This window comes from Haemorhous mexicanus (genome assembly GCF_027477595.1).
Source record: "Haemorhous mexicanus isolate bHaeMex1 chromosome 32 unlocalized genomic scaffold, bHaeMex1.pri SUPER_32_unloc_1, whole genome shotgun sequence".
Classification (NCBI taxonomy): Eukaryota; Metazoa; Chordata; class Aves; order Passeriformes; family Fringillidae; genus Haemorhous; species Haemorhous mexicanus.
Window position 1 is genome coordinate 141,196 of NW_026775982.1, and position 16,355 is coordinate 157,550.

The following is a 16,355-nucleotide window of genomic DNA, read 5'->3' on the forward strand; positions in this document are numbered from 1 at the left end:
GCGTGCGCGGGAGTCGCGGGGGCCGCTGGGAGATGTAGTCCGGGCGCATGCGGATGGGGATGGGGCGAGACAGGAGAGGGACGCGGAGGGGCACGGGGGCACACAGGGGTGTGGCGGTGTTCGCAGGGGTCCCAGGACGAGGGAAGAGATAAGGGTGATTTATTATTTTATGATATGTATTATATTAAAAGAAAATTATATACTAAAACTATACTAAAATAATAGAAGAAAGGATTTCATCAGAAGGGTATCAAGGAAAGGAATGGAATGATAATAAAATCCTCACTCCACCCTTCACCCCTCCCCATCCTGCCCCTGCCTCATCCCTCTCTCCCCCCACCACCCTCCTGTGACTCCCTGCAGGAGGGGAGGGGGCTGCAGGGTGTCACCAGGGGCTGGGGGCTGAGGGGAGGGGGCTGCAGGGTGTCACCAGGGGCTGGGGGCTGAGGGGAGGGGGCTGCAGGGTGTCACCAGGGGCTGGGGGCTGAGGGGAGGGGGCTGCAGGGTGTCACCAGGGGCTGGGGGCTGAGGGGAGGGGGCTGCAGGGTGTCACCAGGGGCTGGGGGCTGAGGGGAGGGGGCTGCAGGGTGTCACCAGGGGCTGGGGGCTGAGGGGAGGGGGCTGCAGGGTGTCACCAGGGGCTGGGGGCTGAGGGGAGGGGGCTGCAGGGTGACATGGGGGCAGCTGAGAGGCACAAGGGGCCTTTAGGAGCCAAGGGGGGCTCCAGGGTGGCACGGAGACGCTGAGGGGCTGCAGTGGGGAACTTGAGGATGACACAAAGAGGCTGAGGGGCAGGGGGTGCCTTGAGGGGCAAATTGGGGGTCCTTGAGGGGGACAGGTGAACCAGCCCTCACACCACACCTAAGCTCACCCTAAGAACCACCCCTACCCAGGTGGAGAGTGCAGGGTGGAGGTCAGGGGGCCAAGGGACAATATCAGAGGGCTTGGGGTGACACACAGACATCGTGGGCTGAGGGGCAAATGGGAGGGGCCTTGACAGGTGGAGAGTTCACACTGAGGGGTAGGGGTGCAAAGGACACAGGGAACCAGGTAGGGTTAGAGTACAGGTGCAACCCTAATGGTGGGACCGCCCCAGAACCCTCCCAGCAGCTGCAGGCTGTTACCCCAATTAAAAGGGAGGGATGATGTTTGGAGGCTACAGAGTTACAGGTAGGGGTTGAGCAGTTTTTTTAGTTTTTTTTTCAGGGATTTTTAAGGATATTTTAGGGGTTTTTTGCAGGTGTTTTTTAGGAAACCTCTGGGAATGTTTAGGATGCCTTTAGGGCTTTTAAAAGAATTTTTTAGGGTGTTTTAAGGGCTGTCTTACTACTAATTAGATTTTTTAGGGGTGTTTTGGGGTATTCTTGTGGCTTTTTTAGGACTACTTAAAAGTTTTTAGGCCTTTTTGAGGAGTATTGAGGGTATATGGAGGACTTTTTTAGGACTAGAGTATTTCTAAGGTTTTTGAGGGAATTTTTTAGGGCTTCTTTTAGGGTCTTATCAGGGCATTTTAAAGACTTTACGGGCGTTCTTAGAGCTCTTTGAGGACTCTTTAGGGATTTTTTTAAAGGTTCTTTGGGGATTTTTAGGGGTGTTTTAAAGGCTTTATAAAAGTAGGGTATTTTTAATGTATTCTGAGGCTATTTTTAGGTATTTGTGGGGTGTTTAGGACACTTTGAAAACTAGGGCTTTTTTAGAGAATTGATAGGGTTTTTTAGGGTCCTTTCGGGGCATGACAGAGGCTGAGGGGCAGCTTGAGGGGCACTGTGGGGGCTTGAGGGTGGCAGAGGGAGGAGCAGGGAGGGGGGACAGTGGGTGACACACAGAGATGCTGAGGGTGGCAGGGGCAGCTGGAGGGGGGCACAGAGAAGCTGGGGGCTGAGGGGCAAAGGAGAGGGATTAAGGATGACACACAGGAGCTGAGAGGGGGCTTGAGGGTGACAGAGCCTGAGGGCTGGGGGGCAGAAGGAGGGGCTGAGGGGTAAAGGGAGAGGGCTTGAGGGCTGGGCAGTCCAGTGGAGATCAGGGCTACAGGGTACAGCTTAGGAGGCAGGTTAGGGTACAGATGCACCACCCCTCAGCCCAGCCCTAATCACAGCCTAACCAGCCCCCTTAACAACAGCCTTTTCCCCCAACAGCAGCACAACAGAGCAACCCGTACGTGCCAGAACAGAGCGGAACCCTCCCGGTGGGACAAGACAGCAGCTCTTATACCAGGACAACGACAGAACCCTGAGAGGACAAAAAGATCTACTGCATAAAGGTAGGGAAAACATCTGAGGGTTAAAGAGCAACAGGTGGGGCTTGGAGTCTGAGCAGGTTTTTTTCAGGCAAGTTCCAAAACTTCTAAGGCTATAGAGGGGATTCTTGAAGGTTTCTTAGGACATTTCGGGCTTAGCCTTAGCCCAAGGCAGTGTTTACTGCACAGAGTTAGGGTAAAAGAGCGGGTTAGGGTTTTAAAACGACAAAGCCCATATCTCCAGGCACATTGCAGCTGCTAAAGGCACCCAAGGGGAACACAAAACAGCCACAACATGGGGTACTACAACAGCATTTTGCTAGGGACATGCTGAAAGGATAAATGGCTGGCTGACCACTAGAATTCGGCATTGCGCAGGACCAAAGCTGGCACCAGAGCCAAGTCAGGCTGGTTTGAGAGTGCCAAGTACCTCCTGCAAACTGACACCATGAAACGGAGGTGGTGACTTTTGCTTCCCTGGGAAAATGGCCGTTGTTTGTGTTCAAGGGCCTGTGGCCCGGAGAGGTCAGCTGGCACCTAAAAATCCATATTGCGCAGGATGGCTGCCAGAGGCAAGCTGGCACCAGTGCCAAGTAAGCTGGTTTGAGAGTGCCAAGTACCTCCTGCAAACTGACACCTTGAAACGGAGGTGGTGACTTTTGCTTACCTGGGAAAAGGGCCATTGTTTGTGTTCCAGGGCCTGTGGCCTGGAGTGGCCGGCTGGCTCCTAAAATTCCACATTGCGCAGGATGCCTCCCAGAGGCAAGCTGGCACCAGTGCCAACTCAGGCTGTTTTGAGAGTGCCAAGTACCTCCTGCAAACTGACACCATGAAACTGAGGTGGTGACTTTTGCTTACTGGGAAAATGGCCGTTGTTTGTGTTCCAGGGCCTGTGGCCCGGAGAGGCCGGCTGGCTCATAAAATTCCGCATTGCGCAGGATGGCTGCCAGAGGCAAGCTGGCACCAGTGCCAAGTCAGGCTGGTTTGAGAGTGCCAAGTACCTCCTGCAAACTGACACCATGAAACGGAGGTGGTGACTTTTGCTTCCCTGGGAAAATGGCTGTTGTTTGTGTTCCAGGGCCTGTGGCCTGGAGTGGCCGGCTGGCTCCTAAAAATCCATATTGCGCAGAATGCCTGCCAGAGGCAAGCTGGCACCAGTGCCAAGTCAGGCTGGTTTGAGAGTGCCAAGTACCTCCTGCAAACTGACACCATGAAACGGAGGTGGTGACTTTTGCTTCCCTGGGAAAAGGGCCGTTGTTTGTGTTCCAGGGCCTGTGGCCTGGAGTGGCCGGCTGGCTCCTAAAAATCCATATTACGCAGAATGCCTCCCAGAGCCAGGCTGGCACCAGTGCCAAGTCAGGCTGGTTTGAGAGTGCCAAGTACCTCCTGCAAACTGAAACCAAGAACCAGGGTGGGTGACTTTTGCTTCCCTGGGAAAATGGCCGTTGTTTGTGTTCCAGGGCCTGTGGCCTGGAGTGGCCGGCTGGCTCCTAAAATTCCGCATTGCGCAGAATGCCTGCCAGAGGCAAGCTGGCACCAGTGCCAAGTCAGGCTGGTTTGAGAGTGCCAAGTACCTCCTGCAAACTGACACCATGAAACGGAGGTGGTGACTTTTGCTTACCTGGGAAAATGGCTGTTGTTTGTGTTCCAGGGCCTGTGGCCTGGAGTGGCGGGCTGGCTCCTAAAATTCCGCATTGCGCAGAATGCCTCCCAGAGGCAAGCTGGCACCAGTGCCAAGTCAGGCTGGTTTGAGAGTGCCAAATACCTCCTGCAAACTGACACCTTGAAATGGAGGTGGTGACTTTTGCTTACCTGGGAAAATGGCCGTTGTTTGTGTTCCAGGGCCTGTGGCCTTAAGTGGCCGGCTGGCTCCTAAAATCCATATTGCGCAGAATGCCTGCCAGAGGCAAGCTGGCACCAGTGCCAAGTCAGGCTGGTTTGAGAGTGCCAAGTACCTCCTGCAAACTGACACCATGAAACGGAGGTGGTGACTTTTGCTTCCCTGGGAAAATGGCCGTTGTTTGTGTTCCAGGGCCTGTGGCCTTAAGTGGCCGGCTGGCTCCTAAAATCCATATTGCGCAGAATGCCTGCCAGAGGCAAGCTGGCACCAGTGCCAAGTCAGGCTGGTTTGAGAGTGCCAAGTACCTCCTGCAAACTGACACCATGAAACTGAGGTGGTGACTTTTGCTTCCCTGGGAAAATGGCCGTTGTTTGTGTTCCAGGGCCTGTGGCCTTAAGTGGCCGGCTGGCTCCTAAAAATCCATATTGCGCAGGATGGCTGCCAGAGGCAAGCTGGCACCAGTGCCAAGTCAGGCTGGTTTGAGAGTGCCAAGTACCTCCTGCAAACTGACACCATGAAACTGAGGTGGTGACTTTTGCTTACCTGGGAAAATGGCTGTTGTTTGTGTTTCAGGGCCTGTGGCCTGGATTGGCCGGCTGGCTCCTAAAATTCCGCATTGCGCAGAATGCCTCCCAGAGGCAAGCTGGCACCAGTGCCAAGTCAGGCTGGTTTGAGAGTGCCAAGTACCTCCTGCAAACTGACACCATGAAACTGAGGTGGTGACTTTTGCTTCCCTGGGAAAATGGCCGTTGTTTGTGTTCCAGGGCCTGTGGCCCGGAGAGGCCGGCTGGCTCCTAAAAATCCATATTGCGCAGGATGACAGCCAGAGGCAAGCTGGCACCAGTGCCAAGTCAGGCTGGTTTGAGAGTGCCAAGTACCTCCTGCAAACTGACACCATGAAACGGAGGTGGTGACTTTTGCTTCCCTGGGAAAAGGGCTGTTGTTTGTGTTCCAGGGCCTGTGGCCTGGAGAGGCCGGCTGGCTCCTAAAAATCCATATTGCGCAGGATGGCTGCCAGATGCAAGCTGGCACCAGTGCCAAGTCAGGCTGGTTTGAGAGTGCCAAGTACCTCCTGCAAACTGACACCATGAAACGGAGGTGGTGACTTTTGCTTACCTGGGAAAAGGGCCGTTGTTTGTGTTCCAGGGCCTGTGGCCCGGAGAGGCCGGCTGGCTCCTAAAAATCCATATTGCGCAGGATGGCTGCCAGAGGCAAGCTGGCACCAGTGCCAAGTCAGGCTGGTTTGAGAGTGCCAAGTACCTCCTGCAAACTGACACCATGAAATGGAGGTGGTGACTTTTGCTTCCCTGGGAAAATGGCTGTTGTTTGTGTTCCAGGGCCTGTGGCCTGGATTGGCCGGCTGGCTCCTAAAATTCCGCATTGCGCAGAATGCCTCCCAGAGGCAAGCTTGCACCAGTGCCAAGTCAGGCTGGTTTGAGAGTGCCAAGTACCTCCTGCAAACTGACACCATGAAACGGAGTTGGTGACTTTTGCTTACCTGGGAAAAGGGCCATTGTTTGTGTTCCAGGGCCTGTGGCCTGGATTGGCCGGCTGGCTCCTAAAATTCCGCATTGCGCAGAATGCCTGCCAGAGGCAAGCTGGCACCAGTGCCAAGTCAGGCTGGTTTGAGAGTGCCAAGTACCTCCTGCAAACTGACACCATGAAACGGAGGTGGTGACTTTTGCTTCCCTGGGAAAATGGCCGTTGTTTGTGTTCCAGGGCCTGTGGCCTGGATTGGCCGGCTGGCTCCTAAAATTCCGCATTGCGCAGAATGCCTCCCAGAGGCAAGCTGGCACCAGTGCCAAGTCAGGCTGGTTTGAGAGTGCCAAATACCTCCTGCAAACTGACACCAAGAACCAGGGTTGGTGACTCTTGCTTCCCTGGGAAAAGGGCCGTTGTTTGTGTTCCAGGGCCTGTGGCCTGGAGTGGCCGGCTGGCTCCTAAAAATCCATATTGCGCAGAATGCCTCCCAGAGCCAGGCTGGCACCAGTGCCAAGTCAGGCTGGTTTGAGAGTGCCAAGTACCTCCTGCAAACTGACACCATGAAACTGAGGTGGTGACTTTTGCTTCCCTGGGAAAATGGCCATTGTTTGTGTTCCAGGGCCTGTGGCCTGGAGTGGCCGGCTGGCTCCTAAAATTCCGCATTGCGCAGAATGCCTCCCAGATGCAAGCTGGCACCAGTGCCAAGTCAAGCTGGTTTGAGAGTGCCAAGTACCTCCTGCAAACTGACACCATGAAACGGAGGTGGTGACTTTTGCTTCCCTGGGAAAAGGGCCATTGTTTGTGTTCCAGGGCCTGTGGCCTGGAGTGGCCGGCTGGCTCCTAAAATTCCGCATTGCGCAGAATGCCTGCCAGAGGCAAGCTGGCACCAGTGCCAAGTCAGGCTGGTTTGAGAGTGCCAAGTACCTCCTGCAAACTGACACCAAGAACCAGGGTTGGTGACTTTTGCTTCCCTGGGAAAAGGGCCGTTGTTTGTGTTCCAGGGCCTGTGGCCTGGAGTGGCCGGCTGGCTCCTAAAATTCCGCATTGCGCAGGATGCCTGCCAGAGGCTAGCTGGCACCAGTGCCAAGTCAGGCTGGTTTGAGAGTGCCAAGTACCTCCTGCAAACTGACACCTTGAAACGGAGGTGGTGACTTTTGCTTACCTGGGAAAAGGGCCATTGTTTGTGTTCCAGGGCCTGTGGCCTGGAGTGGCCGGCTGGCTCCTAAAATTCCGCATTGCGCAGAATGCCTGCCAGAGGCAAGCTGGCACCAGTGCCAAGTCAGGCTGGTTTGAGAGTGCCAAGTACCTCCTGCAAACTGACACCTTGAAACGGAGGTGGTGACTTTTGCTTCCCTGGGAAAATGGCCGTTGTTTGTGTTCCAGGGCCTGTGGCCTGGATTGGCCGGCTGGCTCCTAAAATTCCGCATTGCGCAGAATGCCTCCCAGAGGCAAGCTGGCACCAGTGCCAAGTCAGGCTGGTTTGAGAGTGCCAAATACCTCCTGCAAACTGACACCAAGAACCAGGGTTGGTGACTTTTGCTTCCCTGGGAAAAGGGCCGTTGTTTGTGTTCCAGGGCCTGTGGCCTGGAGTGGCCGGCTGGCTCCTAAAACTCCGCATTGCGCAGAATGCCTCCCAGAGCCAGGCTGGCACCAGTGCCAAGTCAGGCTGGTTTGAGAGTGCCAAGTACCTCCTGCAAACTGACACCATGAAACGGAGGTGGTGACTTTTGCTTCCCTGGGAAAAGGGCCGTTGTTTGTGTTCCAGGGCCTGTGGCCCGGAGAGGCCGGCTGGCTCCTAAAAATCCATATTGCGCAGGATGGCTGCCAGAGGCAAGCTGGCACCAGTGCCAAGTCAGGCTGGTTTGAGAGTGCCAAGTACCTCCTGCAAACTGACACCATGAAACGGAGGTGGTGACTTTTGCTTACCTGGGAAAAGGGCCGTTGTTTGTGTTCCAGGGCCTGTGGCCCGGAGAGGCCGGCTGGCTCCTAAAAATCCCGCATTGCGCAGGATGGCTGCCAGAGGCAAGCTGGCACCAGTGCCAAGTCAGGCTGGTTTGAGAGTGCCAAGTACCTCCTGCAAACTGACAGCATGAAACGGAGGTGGTGACTTTTGCTTACCTGGGAAAATGGCTGTTGTTTGTGTTCCAGGGCCTGTGGCCTGGATTGGCCGGCTGGCTCCTAAAATTCCGCATTGCGCAGAATGCCTCCCAGAGGCAAGCTGGCACCAGTGCCAAGTCAGGCCGCTTTGAGAGTGCCAAATACCTCCTGCAAACTGACACCAAGAACCAGGGTTGGTGACTTTGCATCTCTGGGAAAAGGGCCGTTGTTTGTGTTCCAGGGCCTGTGGCCTGGAGTGGCCGGCTGGCTCCTAAAAATCCATATTGCGCAGGATGGCTGCCAGATGCAAGCTGGCACCAGTGCCAAGTCAGGCTGGTTTGAGAGTGCCAAGTACCTCCTGCAAACTGACATCATGAAACGGAGGTGGTGACTTTTGCTTACCTGGGAAAATGGCTGTTGTTTGTGTTCCAGGGCCTGTGGCCCGGAGAGGCCGGCTGGCTCCTAAAAAAAATCCATACTGCGCAGAATGCCTCCCAGAGGCAAGCTGGCACCAGTGCCAAGTCAGGCTGGTTTGAGAGTGCCAAGTACCTCCTGCAAACTGACACCATGAAACGGAGGTGGTGACTTTTGCTTACCTGGGAAAAGGGCCATTGTTTGTGTTCCAGGGCCTGTGGCCTGGAGTGGCCGGCTGGCTCCTAAAATTCCGCATTGCGCAGAATGCCTGCCAGAGGCAAGCTGGCACCAGTGCCAAGTCAGGCTGGTTTGAGAGTGCCAAGTACCTCCTGCAAACTGACACCATGAAACGGAGGTGGTGACTTTTGCTTACCTGGGAAAATGGCTGTTGTTTGTGTTCCAGGGCCTGTGGCCTGGATTGGCCGGCTGGCTCCTAAAATTCCGCATTGCGCAGAATGCCTCCCAGAGGCAAGCTTGCACCAGTGCCAAGTCAGGCTGGTTTGAGAGTGCCAAGTACCTCCTGCAAACTGACACCATGAAACTGAGGTGGTGACTTTTGCTTCCCTGGGAAAATGGCCGTTGTTTGTGTTCCAGGGCCTGTGGCCTGAAGTGGCCGGCTGGCTCCTAAAATTCCGCATTGCGCAGAATGCCTCCCAGATGCAAGCTGGCACCAGTGCCAAGTCAAGCTGGTTTGAGAGTGCCAAGTACCTCCTGCAAACTGACAACATGAAACGGAGGTGGTGACTTTTGCTTACCTGGGAAAAGGGCCATTGTTTGTGTTCCAGGGCCTGTGGCCTGGATTGGCCGGCTGGCTCCTAAAATTCCGCATTGCGCAGAATGCCTGCCAGAGGCAAGCTGGCACCAGTGCCAAGTCAGGCTGGTTTGAGAGTGCCAAGTACCTCCTGCAAACTGACACCATGAAACGGAGGTGGTGACTTTTGCTTCCCTGGGAAAATGGCTGTTGTTTGTGTTCCAGGGCCTGTGGCCTGGAGTGGCCGGCTGGCTCCTAAAAATCCATATTGCGCAGAATGCCTCCCAGAGGCAAGCTGGCACCAGTGCCAAGTCAGGCTGGTTTGAGAGTGCCAAGTACCTCCTGCAAACTGACACCATGAAACTGAGGTGGTGACTTTTGCTTCCCTGGGAAAATGGCCGTTGTTTGTGTTCCAGGGCCTGTGGCCTGGATTGGCCGGCTGGCTCCTAAAATTCCACATTGCGCAGAATGCCTCCCAGAGGCAAGCTGGCACCAGTGCCAAGTCAGGCTGGTTTGAGAGTGCCAAATACCTCCTGCAAACTGACACCAAGAACCAGGGTTGGTGACTCTTGCTTCCCTGGGAAAAGGGCCGTTGTTTGTGTTCCAGGGCCTGTGGCCTGGAGTGGCCGGCTGGCTCCTAAAAATCCATATTGCGCAGAATGCCTCCCAGAGCCAGGCTGGCACCAGTGCCAAGTCAGGCTGGTTTGAGAGTGCCAAGTACCTCCTGCAAACTGACACCATGAAACTGAGGTGGTGACTTTTGCTTCCCTGGGAAAATGGCCATTGTTTGTGTTCCAGGGCCTGTGGCCTGGAGTGGCCGGCTGGCTCCTAAAATTCCGCATTGCGCAGAATGCCTCCCAGATGCAAGCTGGCACCAGTGCCAAGTCAAGCTGGTTTGAGAGTGCCAAGTACCTCCTGCAAACTGACACCATGAAACGGAGGTGGTGACTTTTGCTTACCTGGGAAAAGGGCCATTGTTTGTGTTCCAGGGCCTGTGGCCTGGAGTGGCCGGCTGGCTCCTAAAATTCCGCATTGCGCAGAATGCCTGCCAGAGGCAAGCTGGCACCAGTGCCAAGTCAGGCTGGTTTGAGAGTGCCAAGTACCTCCTGCAAACTGACACCAAGAACCAGGTTTGGTGACTTTTGCTTCCCTGGGAAAAGGGCCGTTGTTTGTGTTCCAGGGCCTGTGGCCTGGAGTGGCCGGCTGGCTCCTAAAATTCCGCATTGCGCAGGATGCCTGCCAGAGGCTAGCTGGCACCAGTGCCAAGTCAGGCTGGTTTGAGAGTGCCAAGTACCTCCTGCAAACTGACACCATGAAACGGAGGTGGTGACTTTTGCTTCCCTGGGAAAATGGCTGTTGTTTGTGTTCCAGGGCCTGTGGCCTGGAGTGGCCGGCTGGCTCCTAAAATTCCGCATTGCGCAGAATGCCTGCCAGAGGCAAGCTGGCACCAGTGCCAAGTCAGGCTGGTTTGAGAGTGCCAAGTACCTCCTGCAAACTGATACCATGAAACGGAGTTGGTGACTTTTGCTTCCCTGGGAAAAGGGCCGTTGTTTGTGTTCCAGGGCCTGTGGCCTGGAGAGGCCGGCTGGCTCCTAAAATTCCGCATTGTGCAGGATGCCTCCCAGATGCAAGCTGGCACCAGTGCCAAGTCAGGCTGGTTTGAGAGTGCCAAGTACCTCCTGCAAACTGACACCATGAAACTGAGGTGGTGACTTTTGCTTCCCTGGGAAAATGGCCGTTGTTTGTGTTCCAGGGCCTGTGGCCTGAAGTGGCCGGCTGGCTCCTAAAAATCCATATTGCGCAGAATGCCTCCCAGAGGCAAGCTGGCACCAGTGCCAAGTCAGGCTGGTTTGAGAGTGCCAAGTACCTCCTGCAAACTGACACCATGAAACGGAGGTGGTGACTTTTGCTTACCTGGGAAAAGGGCCATTGTTTGTGTTCCAGGGCCTGTGGCCTGGAGTGGCCGGCTGGCTCCTAAAATTCCGCATTGCGCAGAATGCCTCCCAGAGGCAAGCTGGCACCAGTGCCAAGTCAGGCTGGTTTGAGAGTGCCAAGTACCTCCTGCAAACTGACACCATGAAACTGAGGTGGTGACTTTTGCTTCCCTGGGAAAATGGCCGTTGTTTGTGTTCCAGGGCCTGTGGCCTGGATTGGCCGGCTGGCTCCTAAAATTCCGCATTGCGCAGAATGCCTCCCAGAGGCAAGCTGGCACCAGTGCCAAGTCAGGCTGGTTTGAGAGTGCCAAATACCTCCTGCAAACTGACACCAAGAACCAGGGTTGGTGACTTTTGCTTCCCTGGGAAAAGGGCCGTTGTTTGTGTTCCAGGGCCTGTGGCCTGGAGTGGCCGGCTGGCTCCTAAAACTCCGCATTGCGCAGAATGCCTCCCAGAGCCAGGCTGGCACCAGTGCCAAGTCAGGCTGGTTTGAGAGTGCCAAGTACCTCCTGCAAACTGACACCATGAAACGGAGGTGGTGACTTTTGCTTCCCTGGGAAAAGGGCCGTTGTTTGTGTTCCAGGGCCTGTGGCCCGGAGAGGCCGGCTGGCTCCTAAAAATCCATATTGCGCAGGATGGCTGCCAGAGGCAAGCTGGCACCAGTGCCAAGTCAGGCTGGTTTGAGAGTGCCAAGTACCTCCTGCAAACTGACACCATGAAACGGAGGTGGTGACTTTTGCTTACCTGGGAAAAGGGCCGTTGTTTGTGTTCCAGGGCCTGTGGCCCGGAGAGGCCGGCTGGCTCCTAAAAATCCCGCATTGCGCAGGATGGCTGCCAGAGGCAAGCTGGCACCAGTGCCAAGTCAGGCTGGTTTGAGAGTGCCAAGTACCTCCTGCAAACTGACAGCATGAAACGGAGGTGGTGACTTTTGCTTACCTGGGAAAATGGCTGTTGTTTGTGTTCCAGGGCCTGTGGCCTGGATTGGCCGGCTGGCTCCTAAAATTCCGCATTGCGCAGAATGCCTCCCAGAGGCAAGCTGGCACCAGTGCCAAGTCAGGCTGGTTTGAGAGTGCCAAATACCTCCTGCAAACTGACACCAAGAACCAGGGTTGGTGACTTTGCATCTCTGGGAAAAGGGCCGTTGTTTGTGTTCCAGGGCCTGTGGCCTGGAGTGGCCGGCTGGCTCCTAAAAATCCATATTGCGCAGGATGGCTGCCAGATGCAAGCTGGCACCAGTGCCAAGTCAGGCTGGTTTGAGAGTGCCAAGTACCTCCTGCAAACTGACATCATGAAACGGAGGTGGTGACTTTTGCTTACCTGGGAAAATGGCTGTTGTTTGTGTTCCAGGGCCTGTGGCCCGGAGAGGCCGGCTGGCTCCTAAAAAAAATCCATACTGCGCAGAATGCCTGCCAGAGGCAAGCTGGCACCAGTGCCAAGTCAGGCTGGTTTGAGAGTGCCAAGTACCTCCTGCAAACTGACACCATGAAACGGAGGTGGTGACTTTTGCTTACCTGGGAAAAGGGCCATTGTTTGTGTTCCAGGGCCTGTGGCCTGGAGTGGCCGGCTGGCTCCTAAAATTCCGCATTGCGCAGAATGCCTGCCAGAGGCAGGCTGGCACCAGTGCCAAGTCAGGCTGGTTTGAGAGTGCCAAGTACCTCCTGCAAACTGACACCATGAAACGGAGGTGGTGACTTTTGCTTCCCTGGGAAAAGGGCCATTGTTTGTGTTCCAGGGCCTGTGGCCTGGAGTGGCCGGCTGGCTCCTAAAATTCCGCATTGCGCAGAATGCCTCCCAGAGGCAAGCTGGCACCAGTGCCAAGTCAGGCTGGTTTGAGAGTGCCAAGTACCTCCTGCAAACTGACACCATGAAACGGAGGTGGTGACTTTTGCTTCCCTGGGAAAATGGCTGTTGTTTGTGTTCCAGGGCCTGTGGCCTGGAGTGGCCGGCTGGCTCCTGAAATTCCGCATTGCGCAGAATGCCTGCCAGAGGCAAGCTGGCACCAGTGCCAAGTCAAGCTGGTTTGAGAGTGCCAAGTACCTCCTGCAAACTGACACCATGAAACTGAGGTGGTGACTTTTGCTTACCTGGGAAAAGGGCTGTTGTTTGTGTTCCAGGGCCTGTGGCCTGGAGTGGCCGGCTGGCTCCTAAAATTCCGCATTGCGCAGGATGGCTGCCAGAGGCAAGCTGGCACCAGTGCCAAGTCAAGCTGGTTTGAGAGTGCCAAGTACCTCCTGCAAACTGACACCATGAAACGGAGGTGGTGACTTTTGCTTCCCTGGGAAAAGGGCCATTGTTTGTGTTCCAGGGCCTGTGGCCTGGAGTGGCCGGCTGGCTCCTAAAATTCCGCATTGCGCAGGATGCCTGCCAGAGGCTAGCTGGCACCAGTGCCAAGTCAGGCTGGTTTGAGAGTGCCAAGTACCTCCTGCAAACTGACACCTTGAAACGGAGGTGGTGACTTTTGCTTACCTGTGAAAATGGCTGTTGTTTGTGTTCCAGGGCCTGTGGCCTGGATTGGCCGGCTGGCTCCTAAAATTCCGCATTGCGCAGAATGCCTCCCAGAGGCAAGCTGGCACCAGTGCCAAGTCAGGCTGGTTTGAGAGTGCCAAGTACCTCCTGCAAACTGACACCATGAAACGGAGGTGGTGACTTTTGCTTACCTGGGAAAAGGGCCATTGTTTGTGTTCCAGGGCCTGTGGCCTGGAGTGGCCGGCTGGCTCCTAAAATTCCGCATTGCGCAGAATGCCTCCCAGATGCAAGCTGGCACCAGTGCCAAGTCAGGCTGGTTTGAGAGTGCCAAATACCTCCGGCAAACTGACACCATGAAACGGAGGTGGTGACTTGTGCTTCCCTGGGAAAAGGGCCATTGTTTGTGTTCCAGGGCCTGTGGCCTGGAGTGGCCGGCTGGCTCCTAAAATTCCGCATTGCGCAGAATGCCTCCCAGAGGCAAGCTGGCACCAGTGCCAAGTCAGGCTGGTTTGAGAGTGCCAAGTACCTCCTGCAAACTGACACCATGAAACGGAGGTGGTGACTTTTGCTTCCCTGGGAAAAGGGCCGTTGTTTGTGTTCCAGGGCCTGTGGCCTGGAGTGGCCGGCTGGCTCCTAAAATTCCGCATTGCGCAGGATGCCTCCCAGAGGCAAGCTGGCACCAGTGCCAAGTCAGGCTCGTTTGAGAGTGCCAAGTACCTCCTGCAAACTGACAGCATGAAACGGAGGTGGTGACTTTTGCTTCCCTGGGAAAATGGCTGTTGTTTGTGTTCCAGGGCCTGTGGCCTGGAGTGGCCGGCTGGCTCCTAAAATTCCGCATTGCGCAGAATGCCTCCCAGATGCAAGCTGGCACCAGTGCCAAGTCAAGCTGGTTTGAGAGTGCTAAATACCTCCTGCAAACTGACAACATGAAACGGAGGTGGTGACTTTTGCTTACCTGGGAAAATGGCCGTTGTTTGTGTTCCAGGGCCTGTGGCCTGGAGTGGCCGGCTGGCTCTTAAAAATTTCGCATTGCGCAGGATGCTTCCAGAATGTAAGCTGGCACCAGTGCCAAGTCAGGCTGGTTTGAGAGTGCCAAGTACCTCCTGCAAACTGAAACCAAGAACCAGGGTTGGTTACTTTTGCTTACCTGGGAAAATGGCCGTTGTTTGTGTTCCAGGGCCTGTGGCCTGGAGTGGCCGGCTGGCTCCTAAAATTCCGCATTGCGCAGAATGCCTCCCAGAGGCAGGCTGGCACCAGTGCCAAGTCAGGCTGGTTTGAGAGTGCCAAGTACCTCCTGCAAACTGACACCATGAAACGGAGGTGGTGACTTTTGCTTACCTGGGAAAATGGCCGTTGTTTGTGTTCCAGGGCCTGTGGCCTGGAGTGGCCGGCTGGCTCCTAAAATTCCGCATTGCGCAGAATGCCTCCCAGAGGCAAGCTGGCACCAGTGCCAAGTCAGGCTGGTTTGAGAGTGCCAAGTACCTCCTGCAAACTGACACCAAGAACCAGGGTTGGTGACTTTTGCTTACCTAGGAAAAGGGCCATTGTTTGTGTTCCAGGCCCTGTGGCCTGGAGTGGCCGGCTGGCTCCTAAAATCCCGCATTGCGCAGAATGCCTCCCAGATGCAAGCTGGCACCAGTGCCAAGTCAGGCTGGTTTGAGAGTGCCAAGTACCTCCTGCAAACTGACACCAAGAACCAGGGTTGGTGACTTTTGCTTACCTGGGAAAAGGGCCGTTGTTTGTGTTCCAGGGCCTGTGGCCTGGAGTGGCCGGCTGGCTCCTAAAACTCCGCATTGCGCAGAATGCCTCCCAGAGGCAAGCTGGCACCAGTGCCAAGTCAGGCTGGTTTGAGAGTGCCAAGTACCTCCTGCAAACTGACACCAAGAACCAGGGTTGGTGACTTTTGCTTACCTAGGAAAAGGGCCATTGTTTGTGTTCCAGGGCCTGTGGCCTGGAGTGGCCGGCTGGCTCCTAAAATCCCGCATTGCGCAGAATGCCTCCCAGAGGCAAGCTGGCACCAGTGCCAAGTCAGGCTGGTTTGAGAGTGCCAAGTACCTCCTGCAAACTGACACCAAGAACCAGGGTTGGTGACTTTTGCTTACCTGGGAAAAGGGCCGTTGTTTGTGTTCCAGGGCCTGTGGCCTGGAGTGGCCGGCTGGCTCCTAAAATTCCGCATTGCGCAGAATGCCTCCCAGAGGCAGGCTGGCACCAGTGCCAAGTCAGGCTGGTTTGAGAGTGCCAAATACCTCCTGCAAACTGATACTAAGAACCAGGGTTGGTGACTTTTGCTTCCCTGGGAAAAGGGCCGTTGTTTGTGTTCCAGGGCCTGTGGCCTGGAGTGGCCGGCTGGCTCCTAAAAATCCATATTGCGCAGAATGCCTCCCAGAGGCAGGCTGGCACTAGTGCCAAGTCAGGCTGGTTTGAGAGTGCCAAGTACCTCCTGCAAACTGACACCATGAAACTGAGGTGGTGACTTTTGCTTACCTGGGAAAAGGGCCATTGTTTGTGTTCCAGGGCCTGTGGCCTGGAGTGGCCGGCTGGCTCCTAAAATTCCGCATTGCGCAGAATGCCTCCCAGATGCAAGCTGGCACCAGTGCCAAGTCAGGCTGGTTTGAGAGTGCCAAGTACCTCCTGCAAACTGACACCATGAAACGGAGGTGGTGACTTTTGCTTCCCTGGGAAGATGGCCATTGTTTGTGTTCCAGGGCCTGTGGCCTGGAGTGGCCGGCTGGCTCCTAAAATTCCGCATTGCGCAGAATGCCTCCCAGAGGCAGGCTGGCACCAGTGCCAAGTCAGGCTGGTTTGAGAGTGCCAAATACCTCCTGCAAACTGACACCAAGAACCAGGGTTGGTGACTTTTGCTTACCTAGGAAAAGGGCCATTGTTTGTGTTCCAGGCCCTGTGGCCTGGAGTGGCCGGCTGGCTCCTAAAATCCCGCATTGCGCAGAATGCCTCCCAGAGGCAAGCTGGCACCAGTGCCAAGTCAGGCTGGTTTGAGAGTGCCAAGTACCTCCTGCAAACTGACACCAAGAACCAGGGTTGGTGACTTTTGCTTCCCTGGGAAAAGGGCCATTGTTTGTGTTCCAGGGCCTGTGGCCTGGAGTGGCCGGCTGGCTCCTAAAATCCCGCATT